Source organism: Schistocerca nitens, chromosome 3, assembly GCF_023898315.1.
Source record: "Schistocerca nitens isolate TAMUIC-IGC-003100 chromosome 3, iqSchNite1.1, whole genome shotgun sequence".
Classification (NCBI taxonomy): Eukaryota; Metazoa; Arthropoda; class Insecta; order Orthoptera; family Acrididae; genus Schistocerca; species Schistocerca nitens.
This window is the reverse complement of record NC_064616.1, coordinates 723274922-723288468: the sequence shown is the minus strand read 5'-3', so window position 1 is coordinate 723288468 and position 13547 is coordinate 723274922. Positions and strand designations below refer to the sequence as shown.

General features: G+C 41.1%; 1 non-coding gene across 1 annotated transcript; it reads right to left on the bottom strand.

Moving 5' to 3' along the window:
• Nucleotides 1-691: 691 nt before the first annotated feature.
• Trnat-ugu (transfer RNA threonine (anticodon UGU)) lies at nucleotides 692-765 on the bottom strand. The gene has a single exon. It is a non-coding gene; the product is annotated as a tRNA-Thr (tRNA).
• Nucleotides 766-13547: the final 12782 nt, after the last annotated feature.

Here is a 13547-nt window from a genome sequence, read left to right as displayed (position 1 = left end):
TTAAGCGAAGCGTCAGAACAATAAAAACAAGGAAAAATATTACTTTTGATATCGTTACAGACGATCGATCAGTCTTATAGACGAGTTGGTGGCGATGATATCTTAAACATGAGGCTATCAAAGACCAAACGTTGCAGCTTTGATGTAGCTGGTTGTAGGAATGTCACTTCGCAGAAACTTCACGTTCATTGAGATTTATTTAGGAAAATACAGAAATAAAAACGTCGCAGACGGATTGACCTTATCTTAAATATGACGTTATTGAAAGCCGCATATTTAGCCTCTTAATTGGAGATCTGCAGGAATTTCACGTGGCAGAGAATTCTCAATAATTAAAAATTATGCGATCGCAGCCTTCCGCGACCGTCATCTTCAAGAAAATATTTCCGATTGCTATGCTGATAATTTTTACTTCAGATCCGTCTAATTAAAACTGAATAACACAAATATTTTCTGCAATACGAATTTCGCCTTTGTTAGCTGCAAGGTATTTTCAGTGACAAATTTCGAAGATGCTGGTCTAAATGTGTTCTTTTTCCCGTTATACAGGGGTTCTCCTCCTGTTTACTGTCATACGAAATTTCGTTTGCACAACTGCAGGAAATGAACACTTATTTACTTTACAGTGAAATGAACAACCTTAGCTGGTTACAGGCGTTGACATACGTCAACCGGGTTAGATGAAAATGTGTGCCCCGACCGGGACTCGAACCCGGGATCTCCTGCTTACATGGCAGACGCTCTATCCATCTGAGCCACCGAGGCGACAGAGGACAGCGCGACTGCAGGGACTTATCTCTGGCATGCCTCCCGCGAAACCCACATTCTCAACGTATTGTCCCGCACTACATTCGTAGTGCCCCCGCCCATTATACTCATTACTCGCGGCGCGTTGCCGATTCCTGTAAGAGTTCGGGCTCTGTGCATTCGCACAGAACAAGAAGATGGTCAAGTGGCCGATGAGCCTTAACTATATATATACTACGATGGTATCTGTTCTTTCGGACAGGACCTAAAGAACAGATACCATCGGTGACCATGCAGCTCGTTAGAATGAAATTACAATGAAATTAACACCCTTAGCTGCTTACAGGCGTTGACATACGTCAACGGGGACAGATGAAAATGTGTGCTCCGACCGGGACTCGAACCCGGGATCTCCTGCTTACATGGCAGACGCTCTATCCATCTTTTTTTTTTTTTAATCTCATTTTGTTCGCTTTTGTTCGTTGCATCTGCTCGGGGCGGACGTCGTAAGACATCCGTTTTAAGTTCGTTGTTGATCGTTAACTCAGTTTTTTTTTTTATTGCAGAGGGCAGCTAACCCTCTGACCGAACACGCTGAGCTACCGTGCCGGCATCCATCTGAGCCACCGAGGACACAGAGGACAGCGCGACTGCAGGGATTTATCTCTGGCACGCCTCCCGCGAAACCCACATTCTCAACGTATTGTCACGCACTACATTCGTAGGTCCGAAAGAACAGATACCATCTTAGTATACTTATTTACTTGAAATAATAAAGGCGAAAATTTGTTTATTCAGTTATAATTAGACTGATCCAGAGGAATAATTGATGTGTTGGCAGAAGAGCCAACACCGTGTTGCTAGAGGAGGCCGAAATGCACGCGTTTAAGCTCACGCAGACTGGCGTGAGGTCTGGAACAGTTAAAGGAGTTATAGTAGCCAAAAATAGTACATAGCTTCTGGAATACTTAACTTTAATCCATAATTGGAGAACATCGCTCTTGTTTATACATGAATTACAATCTCAATATAAACTGGTAATGGCGCCTTGCTAGGTCGTAGCAAATGACGTAGCTGAAGGCTATGCTAACTATCGTCTCGGCAAATGCGAGCGTAGTTTGTCAGTATAGCATCGCTAGCAAAGTCTGCTGTACAACTGGGTCGAGTGCTAGGAAGTCTCTCTAGACCTGCCGTGTGGCGGCGCTCGGTCTGCAATCACTGACAGTGGCGACACGCGGGTCCGACGTATATTAGCGGACCGCGGCCGATTTAAAGGCTACCACCTAGCAAGTGTGGTGTCTGGCGGTGACACCACAATAATAATAATCAACATAATATTACTCGTAACTGAAGAAGGCGGGACAACAAAATTTAAAGATAGAACTTTTCCGGATTTGCGAGCATGTCGTCATGTTGTTATATAACAACATTTCAGCCACTTTGGAAGTGGCCTACATCAAGATGGTGTATTTAGAAATTGGTTCTAATGGCTCTGAGCGCTATGGGACTTAACATCTCTGGTCATCAGTCCCCTAGAACTTAGAAGTACTTAAACCTAACTAACCTAAGGACATCACACACATCCATGCCCGAGGCAGGATTCGAACCTGCGACCGTAGCGGTCGCGCGGTTCCAGACTGAAGCGCCTATAACCACTCGGCCACAACGACCGGCGTATTTAGATATGCTTAGAAAATTCAGAAACAATCATGTAACACAACCGGTATCAAAACACATGCTTACACTTTTAGAAACTAATTTGCAAATGATTTCTCAGAGAGGAAACTCGTGAACTTCCGTGTTACGTGTTTTAAGATAATAATAATAGAAGAATACACAGTGCTGTCGCAACCGAAACACGAGTTGCCGCCTAGCGGTGCGGTTGTTCACATGACCACGGGCAGTGTTGCAAGCGGGGTGCCCCGGCCATCTGCGGTTTTGCGGCGGGAACGCCGCATCTTCCACTTCCGCGACGCGCAGTCGGGCAGGAAGCTGGCGATAAACGGCTGGCGGATAGCTAAGCGCCAGCTCAAATATTCGCTTGAGAAGTTACTCACTTGGTTACCCTTCAGAGTTCTCGATACAAGCACACCGGGCAAAAATTCGTCGTCTCCAAAGACATCAAGCTAATATCGTGTAACACTGCTTCTAATCTACATAGTGGTCTCATTTCAATGAGGAATAGAGTTCACAAGTTTCGTCAGGTATGCCATACCCAGCGGAAGCCAGTCATTGATGATTAGGTCCAGTAGAGTTACCAAACTGAGGGGATAATGATTGCTATATTTTTCATCCGACGTTACAGGTAGTCATAGACAGTTTCTATGGGGTTAAGTGATTTAGGGGATCAGTAGAGGTGCGAAAAGATAGCCTGCAGCCCTGTGAACATGGTTACTTTCACCCTTGAAGACGAGAGTGTCTACAGCATACTCATCATGAAGGTACACTGAAACGCCAAAGAAGTTGGTATAAACGTGCGTATACAAATACAGAGATATGTAAACAGGAAGAACAGGGCCCTGCGGTCGGCACCGCCTGTGTATGGCAACAAATGTCTGGCGCGTTTGTTAGATAGGTTACTGCTGCCACAACTGGCGGTTACAACGGTTTAAGTGAGTTTGAACTCGGTGTTATAGTCGGCGCACGAGCCATGGGACCGGACACTGCATCTCCGAGGTAGCGATGAAGTGCGACCATTTCACGAGTGCACCGTGATTATCAGGAATCCGGTAAAACATCAAATCTCCGACATCGATGCTGCCGAAAAAAAGAACCCGCATGAACGGGACCAACGACGACTGAAGAGAATCGTTCAAAGTGACAGAAGTGGAACCCTTCCCAAATTGCTGTAGATTTCAATGCTGAGCCATCAACAAGTGTCAGCGTGGGGAACATCATCGATATGGGCTTTCGGAGCCGAAGGACGAGTCTCACTCCAAATTGTATCTACCAGATGGACGTGCATGGGCATGGAGACAACATCATGAATCCATGGACCATGCATGTCGGCAGGGGACTGTTCAAGCTGGTGGAGGATCTGTAACGGCATGGGGCGTGTGCAGTTGGAGTGATGTGGGACCTCTGATATATCTAGATACGGCTCTGATAGGTGACACATACGTAAGCATCCTGTCTGGTCACATGCATCCATTCATGTCGATTGAGCATTCCGGCGGACTTGGGCAATTCCAGAAGGACGATGTGACACCCCACACGTCCACAATTGCTACAGAGTGGCTCCAGGAACACTCTTACACGCTGGCCACCAAACTCCCCAGACATGAACATCATTGAGCATACACTATGTGATAAAAAGTATCCGGACACCCCCAAAAACATGCGTGTTTCTCATTAGGTGCATTGTGCTGCCACCTACTGCCAGGTTCTCCATATCAGCGACCTCAGTAATCATCAGACATCGTCAGAAAGCAGAATGGGGCGCTCCGCGCAACAGACGAACTTCGAACGTGGTCAGGTGATTGAGTGTCACTTATGTCAAACGTCTGCACGCGAGGTTTCCCCACTCCTAAACGTCCCTATGTCCACTTTTTCCGATGTGATAGTGAAGTGGAAACTTGAACGGACACGTAGAGCACAAAAGCGTACAGGCCGACCTCGTCTGTTGACTGACAGAGACCGCCGACAGTTGAAGAGGGTCGTAATGTTTAATAGGCAGACATCTATCCAGACCATCACACAGGAATTCCAAACTGCATCAGCATCCACTGCAAGTACTATGACAGTTAGGCGGAGGTGAGTAAACTTCGATTTCGTGGTCGAGCTGCTGCTCATAAGCCACACATCACGCCGGTAAATGCCAAACGACGCCTAGCTTGGTGTCAGGAGCGTAAACATGGGACGATTGAACAGTGGAAAAAAAAAACGTTGTATGGAGTGACGAACCACGGTACACAACGTAGCGATCCGATGGCAGGGTGTGGGTATGGCGAATCCTCGGTGAACGGCATCTGCCAATATGTGTAGTGCCAACAGAAAAATACGGAGGCAGTGGTGTTATGGTGTGGTCGTGTTTTTCATCGAGGGGGCTTGCAGGCATTGTTGTTTTGCGTGGCACTATCACGGCACAGGCCTATATTGATGTTTTAAGCACCTTCTTGCCCCCCACTGTTGAAGAACTGTTCGGGGAGGGTGATTGCATCTTCCAACACAATCGAGCACCTGTTCATAATGCACGGCCTGTGGCGGAATGGTTACACGACAATAATATCCCTGTAATGGACTGGCCTGCACAGAGTCCTGACCTGAATCCGATAGGACACCTTTGGGACGTTATGGAACGCCGAAATCGTGCCAGGCCTTACCGACCGACATCGATACGTCTCCTCAGTGCAGCACTCCGTGAAGAATGGGCTGCCATTCCCCAAGAAACCTTCCAGCACCTGATTGAACATATGCCTTCGAGAGTGGAAGCTGTCACCAAGGCTAAGGGTGGGCCAATACCATACTGAATTCCAACATTACCGATGCAGGGCGCCACGAACTTGTAAGTCATTTTCAGCCAGTTGTCAGGATACTTTGTAAGTAGGCTGTTTAGGTTTTTTTTATTGGTAACGTCACCTCTGTATGAAAATCACTGGCTGCGCTGTGTGCAGTCTGTGGCTGCTTTACATTGTTGTAATACTCGCCATTGTAGTGTTAGGCAGCTGGCTGTGAACAGCGCGTAGCGTTGCGCAGTTGGAGGTGAGCCGCCAGCAGTGGTGGATGTGGGGAGAGAGATGGCGGAGTTTTGAAATTTGTCATGAACTGCTCTCTCTATATATATATGATGATATCAAGGTAAATACATTGTTTGTTCTCTATTAATATCTTTCATTTGCTAACTATCCCTATCAGTAGTTAGTGCCTTCCATAGTTTGAATCTTTTATTTAGCTGGCAGTAGTGGCGCTAGCTGTATTGCAGTAGTGGGAGTAACCAAGATTTTTGTGAGGTAAGTGATTTGTGAAAAGTACAGGTTAATGTTAGTCAGGGCTATTCTCTTGTAGAGATTATTGAAAGTCAGTTTGCGTTGCGCTAAAAATATTGTGTGTCAGTTTAAGCACAGTCATGTATAAATGTTCAAAAGGGGACGTTTCATATGTCGATCCTTAGCCTAGGATACCTCACTGGAATCTTCTGATTTTTTTCTTGTAGTTTGTGTAGTTAGTGTAGCTATTGCTTATTGCTAGCGCGTAATCATAGAGAGAATTTCCTTTGTAGTTGTAGTTTTTCATTGTTGTACAGTAAAACAGTTGTGGCATGCATGTAGATTTGCACCAAGTATTTCGCAGCTGCAATTAACTACATATTATTTTCAGTGCTATGTTAATGTGTTCTCTTATTTTTGCTCTTCAAATTGTGCTTTTCTGTGTTATCGTGTGAAATATTGTGACAATAATGGCGTGTGAAAAACGTAACACTAGGCTCCAAAGTAAACTGAGAAATGACAGCGAAGACGAAAGCAGTGTGTTAGCGCCACTGTGTAATGAATTAACTAATGTTCAACATAGTAACTTGGTAATTGTGCATAGGGAAATAGAGCGGGCGGCAAACAATGGCGTAGGCAGTGAAACAATTAGTGAGCAGGGAAGCATTATCGATCGATCGGTCGGCAATAGCTCGGCTCAGGAATCCGAAATGACACGACACGATCTCGCAAATACTGTAGATTCAGGTTTTGGATCCTCACCGTTTTCTCAGATAAGTCAAGACACATTTTCTGCTTGTCAAAATGTGAATGTTTCCGGTGCAAATTCACTGCCGAAAAGCACTGAGGAACATGTTCCAGACACCAGTGCATTGTTATTACAATTAATACAACAAATGGGACAAACACAACAAAAGCTTCAAAAGTTAGACACAATGGAACAAAATCTTAAAAAGTTAGACACAGTGGAACAAAATCTTAAAAAGTTAGACACAGTGGAACAAAATCTTAAAAAGTTAGACACAATGGAACAAAATCAGAGACAAACACAGCAACAGTTAGACACAATGGAACAACATCAGAGACAAACACAGCAACAGTTAGACGCAATGGAACAAAATCTTCAAAAGTTAGACTCATTGGAGCAAACTCTTGAACAAACACGTGAGGATTTAACTACTGAGTTACATAACATTGAATCGAAATGTCAAAAAGTCTGTAATGACGTAAAAACACAAATTTGTGAGCATTTCCAACCTATTTTTTCGCGTCATGAAAATGCACTACAGAATCACGAAGCAGCCATAAAAGAACTGCAAACTACTGTTCATGAAAATCATGAGACCTTGCAAGCTAAATTTGACTCAGTTGCATCTACCGATTCGGTTACGCAACTTGCAAAAACTCAGGAAACTTGAAGGACACAGTAGATTCGATTTCAACACAAATGGACACTCTGAAACTTGGTTCAGAAAAACACACTGAGGAAATGTGTTCACTATCGGAGAAAGTAGCCGAACTTTCGGATCAGGTCGCTAACTTATCTACAAAGGTAGATGATGATCTGAATGACACAAGACCTGTAGCCTTCACTGACACAGAAGAGTATGAACAAATTAGAAAATTCAAACAAAATCAAAATCAAATCAATACACAGTACAAAAGAGAAATCCGGGAAGTACAAGATCAGTTGACGCAGGTAATACAAGAATTACATATTTCAGAGGACACTCGCGCTCCAGTACGGGAAGAGGGACATAGAAATACGGAACAACCACAAAATAATAACACAGGACATTTCGGAAATTATGAAAGAAATTGGCAAGGCGCATTGGATTTTGAGATGGAACCGCCGACACGACGTAACAATGACCGATATGCTACTCGCCGACACGATGATTTTGACTATAAGCTGTTCATTACTACACGTAAATTCAAAACGTTTAAGAATTCTGCCAACGACATTCATCCACAAGCGTGGCTCCATCAATTCTCTCATTGTTTTCCTCCCAACTGGTCATTGGAGCACAGGTTAGAATTTATGTGTGGCTACTTGGAGAATGAACCAGCTGTAAGAATGCGATCGGTCATTCACGATTGTCACAGTGAAGGAGAATTTTATCATGCCTTCCTCTCAGCGTATTGGTCTCAAGCCACACAAGACCGAGTAAAACATAGCATCATAATGATGAAACGTTTCGAACAATCTGAATTTTCCAGTCTTGTGAAATATTTTGAAGACATGTTGCACAAGAATCAGTACCTGTCAAACCCATACAGCCCCTCAGAACTCATCCGCATTTGCTTAATCAAATTACCTGAACATTTACGGCATATTATTTTAGCAGGACGTTGCAAAGAAGACATTGAGGCTTTTCAGGGACTGTTACAAGAACCGGAAATTGACACTGACAATCGGGGAACGCGGAAACAGGAGCACAACAATTACAGATCACATCCGTCGCAATTCCGCGATGAAAGAAATAATAACTGGACGCGACAAGGCTATTCTCACAACACAAATCGTGACCGAAACAGACACCACCCGTATAACAACCGTTGGCAGAGTAGTAATAATTACAGGGAAAGATCACCTCTCTGCGGTAATAACTATCACAGAGACAATAAGAGAAACAGACAATATGGGAACCAAAATAATTATTATTACGGGAGACAGAATAACTTTAGACGCAACGGTCCAGCGCGCAGTTACGATTCAGGGAGAAATTCTCCACCACTTAACCGACAAGAAAGAAACTACAGGAACTACCAACATGACGACAGACGATGTGATCGTAACGACAGACCTGAATTGCATCAGAACTGGTGGGATTTAAACAGGGCAGGGCCCTCTCGTCACTGTGAATTTGTAGAAGTTAGGTCTCCAAATCCCAATAACGACGCGCGCCAACAAAGAGACAATAGGCAATGACTCATACCGCAGGCCGCCACAAAACGTACGTATGAAACTAACGACGCAGCTGCCGTAGCTAGTAATTACGTAAAAATGGAAGACATTAGGGACATCTTACTCCAAGAACACGACGTAAAACATAACAACATTGCATATCCTGTGATTCACATTACAGTAAATGACGTAAAATTTACGGCAGTACTTGATTCTGGCAGTCCCATTTCAGTAATTAGTGAAACAGCCTACTTTACACCTATTTCAAAACGTGCTGAATGAAATGCCTCATGACTCCACTGCTTTACCACCTACTCTTGTACTGAAGAATGAAAAACCACCGAACAGAATCAGAGAGCTTGCACCTTTCCCGAATACACGTAAACTTCGACACAAAGACATAATTGATTTGGCTCTTAAAAATATAAAATCTGCAGCAGACAAAAGGAGAAAACTACACGGTAAAGCAAATGCAAAGAAATTGTATATTGGTCAGAAAGTTCTCATTAAAGCTCATTCATTGTCACATAAGAAGAAACACTTGAGTCACAAATTCTTTCTAGTTTACAATGGACCTTACAGAATCCGACGTATACCACATGATAATTGCGTTGAAGTTGAAACTCTGCGTACTAGGAAGAGTAAAGGTTTACACCACATTTCACATGTAAAACCGTTTATTGAGAGATGATCTGCTTTTTAACTTAGTCTTTGCCATAAAATTTTTCACTTTACATTACTAGTATGCTTGTCAGATTTAGAATCTGTTAACATGCAACAATGTTTGAAGTTAAATATCCAATCAAGAACCAAGAGAACTTATTTAAACAGAAATTACGAATGCATTGTTATTGTGAACAGACGACACAGTGTTATTGTGTGTGTGCATTCTTGCTTGTTTGTTGCACGATTATGTAACGACTATAAGGCTCACATACTTAGAACATTTACCAGTACTGTTAATGAGATTTTAATGCAACATTTTGGTTTATTTGAAAATACATTCTGAAATTAAAGTGTTTTCTGAGAGATACCAGATGACACAGAGGTTAGTTTATGTGACAGCTACACGATTTTATCACGACGCTACTAATGAGTGACAATTTACAATATTGCTTTTGCGGTGTATCTGTTTTATATCTGCACAGTTTTCTGAATTCTTCTGGAAAGAAAAACATGTTTTAGTAGTAACTTTTGTGGTATAGCAACAATGAGACAGCCTTTTTCGTGGCACAACAATACGTTACAGTACAGTACTTTCTTCATCACAACAATAAGTGTAATAACTAAGATATCTATACACAAAGCATTTCACTTTTGTTTATCATGAAATAAGTACATTGACTTCTGCAGAACTTAACTTTCGGAGGACGATAACTACGAGACTTTCACAGAGGTTATCTTACAACATGACGCACAGTTTAGCGCTACAGTACACGTATTTGAGTGATTTATTTCGCACTTAAAACATTTATTTTTTTAAAGATATTTGAAGTACAATGATACAAGGGTTTTTCGTGATATATTTCATTCCATTGCTGTAATCTGTAACACCTGAGGGTATAATTACATTAATCCTCAGGGGGGTATACGCTTACTTTGTGTACCATGTGTTTGGCAAGCACAAGGAGCCCTAGCTAATATGGTATTTGCTTATACAACTTTAACATCGGTACCATATTTCTCTGACACAGAATTACACAGCTATCTGTTTATTTGACAGAGATAAACATTTATTTTACTACATCTGTGACAGACGTTTACGTAATTACACCGTTGGATAACTTCACACTTACGAAATTGTATGTTGTTTGTACTTTGTGAACTGTTCATATTTTTTCAGAACCATTGTGATACTATGAGAGCTTTGAATGATGTATTTGGTATGAGATCATGATTTTTAAGGTACGTTTGAGGTAGATGACACTATTGAAATGAGCAGAGAATATTTTTTAGGGTTTGAAATTATTGCAGAAAGCTACGACGTTTTTGAGATTTGACTTAGGTGTTATGATGTTATTTTTACGACAACGATGTGTATTATGCTGTTGAGGTATGTTTATGATCAATAAGCTGATGCTATATAAGGAATGTGATTACGTGTTTATATGTATATGAATAATGAATAGAAGTTAGGGACTATGGTTTGTGAAGAAGGTTGTTGGAAACCAAGAATCGTACTTTAAGAGTTATGAAATGTGTGTATATGCGTGAATGTATCACAATGCTGGCGAAAATTTTTTGGACGCTCTTATATTTATAGGATTTTGTTTCTACAGATTTGCAACGCTAATTCTTGACCTGTGAAATATTTTTATATGAGACTATCACTGTAGCGGAAACTGGTGTCATAAATATTTCAGTAAGAAAGTTCAGTGACCACCTGCACATAATGCATCGCGGGCACCCAACTGTCAGACACCTGGAGAAAAAGACATTATTGCGAGCCCTTTCAGCGGCACAGGTAGAAAAAAAAAGGGAGGCCATTATCCTCGCTATTGACGTTCCTTTGTAGAGAGCCTCGCAAAACCGACACGGCCGAACTTGAAAACATATGATTACACTGTGGAGCTCTTAATTTATGATATTTACAGAAATGCCTAATGAAATGACGAGAAATATTTTTACATGATATTTTTATGCTTTGGTTTGCATAATTGCTTATTTCATTTGATATCTGGTTTCCAGCTGTCTTGCAGCATTGGTTTCATAAAATAAAATTAAATGCATTTGCTAATGTGAACACTTTCTGTCAACAGCTCTATTAAATAACAATTTTGTGATCCACATTCTTCAAAAAAGGAGCACTTGGAAAGGAAAGAACAATAAGAAGGGACTAGTAACAGTAAATGCATACATAATATTCTTTTCAAGTACACGGTAATATTTTTTTTACAATAAGATGTTGTGGTGCACCACTTTAATTACTTAGACATTAAGATGTGATTATACATTTCCCTTATCTGCATTGTTATCTTTAGTGTACTATTTTTTTTTTGCTTGAGCTATGTCATGTTTAGGTATTTCATTTTCTGCTGCTGTTTGCCAGGCATAGTGTTGTTTAATTTGAATTTTTGTTACTCTGCTAAGCCAGATTTATTTTTCTTGTTTGCTGCGCATTGCCTCATATTAGTTGTAATGTGAATTGCTTCGTAATTTAGATTTACTGTAGCTTGCTTTGCAAATTTCCATTTTTTTTGTCATTGCTGTTTGTGTTAATTGTTTTCTGCTGCTGCATTGCCTCGTTCCTTAGTTTAGCATCTGAGCTCAGTAGATTTAAGTTAGCTTAAGAGGGGGTAGACTATATAAGAGAACAAGTTGTGATGAATTGGAAGAAATACATTGAAAATCTATAAGAAAATGGTTTGGCCAAAACAGTATTTTGAAAGAGGATATGAACCAAAAAAAAAAGGTAGGGTTTAGGGACAACAGGTTTAGGTAGGATTTTCTTGGAAATAAATGATGAAGTAATATAATGGAAAATAAATAATGAGGTAAGAAATATGTGAACATATATATACAGAAAGCATGCTTGAATAGGATTTTTTTGGTGGAAACAAATGTGGAAATAAGACGAAAGATCTATGGAATGAAGTTTTGGGTTGGACTGCAGCACCAAATATCACACTGAAAACAAACCCTGTCCTGTATTTTTGTGTTATTACACTATGTGTATTTGTGTTTTTCCTGTCTTAGTGTGTTTAGCTAATAAGAGTTATGTTGTAGAATTTTTCTGATAATATGTTATTTTCTTTGTAAAGATGTTTAGACATTATTTATTCTGTTTTGTTTTAATGCTCATGTGTAAAGTTGATGTTTCAAAAGTTATTCTGATCTTTTATGTATTTACTTATGTCATAATTCCTGTAACACTGTTGTATATGTTATTTTGATTCTTTTGTAAAGCCTGTACTACAAATGTTATCTGTATTGTTATGTTCTTTAATGATGTATTTTGTACCTTTGTAATTGTATTCTTATGTTATAAAATTGTAATTGACACCAGGTCATCAAATTAAGTAACTTGTACGTTCCATTTCACTGCACACGTTTCTGTTGGTCATAGTATATGGACAATATGTGAGAAGTAGGGAATGTTAGTGTTTGCACGTGTGTTAATAATTCAGCAAGGGACTGGATAACAGCATTGCTGGTTCTAAGGACAATTCCAAAAACTTTGTGAGTGCACATGTGGTGGTTATGGACTTGCTATATTATCCGCAAGACTCTTCAGTGGTGATTGTACACCTGCACAGTCACAACAGATGGCTGCTGGCCATCTCTACAAGGACTGCAGTGGGTCTGCACCTCTGGTGGCCCACCAGTACCATCATTTCTACAAGGACTACAGTGGGTCTGCATCTTTGATGGCCCACCAATACCATTATTTCTACAAGGACTGCAGTGGGTCTGCACCTCTGGTGGCCCACCAATACCGTAATTTCTACCAGGACTACAGTGGGTCTGCTCTGTGATGACCTACCCACCAATACTCTTCAAAACTTCGACTGACTCCGCTGTGGGTTTGCTCTGTTGTGGCCCATTACCTGTCAGCATGTCAAGAGTCAGCACTGTCTTTCCGTTGGAAGGACAACACTACTTTTTCAAGACTGTATGGAAATCCACTACTTCTGTGTACATTTTCTTTTACTGCTCAGTCTTTGAGAAAAACACTGCAATTCAACGATCAGGACTGTCTTTATGGACTGCGAGAAAATTTTTGCTTTTGACCAACATTGTATCAATAAGTGTGTGCATTTGATATCTTTGTTATTGTAATTATGAAAAATTTCCTCAAATCTGTATTGGCCACTGTCCAACACAATTTGTAAACTTTTTTGTGGGGAGCATGGGGGCTATGTAAGTAGGCTGTTTAGGTTTTTTTATTGGTAACGTCACCTCTGTATGAAAATCACTGGCTGCGCTGTGTGCAGTGTGTGGCTGCTTTACATTGTTGTAATACTCGC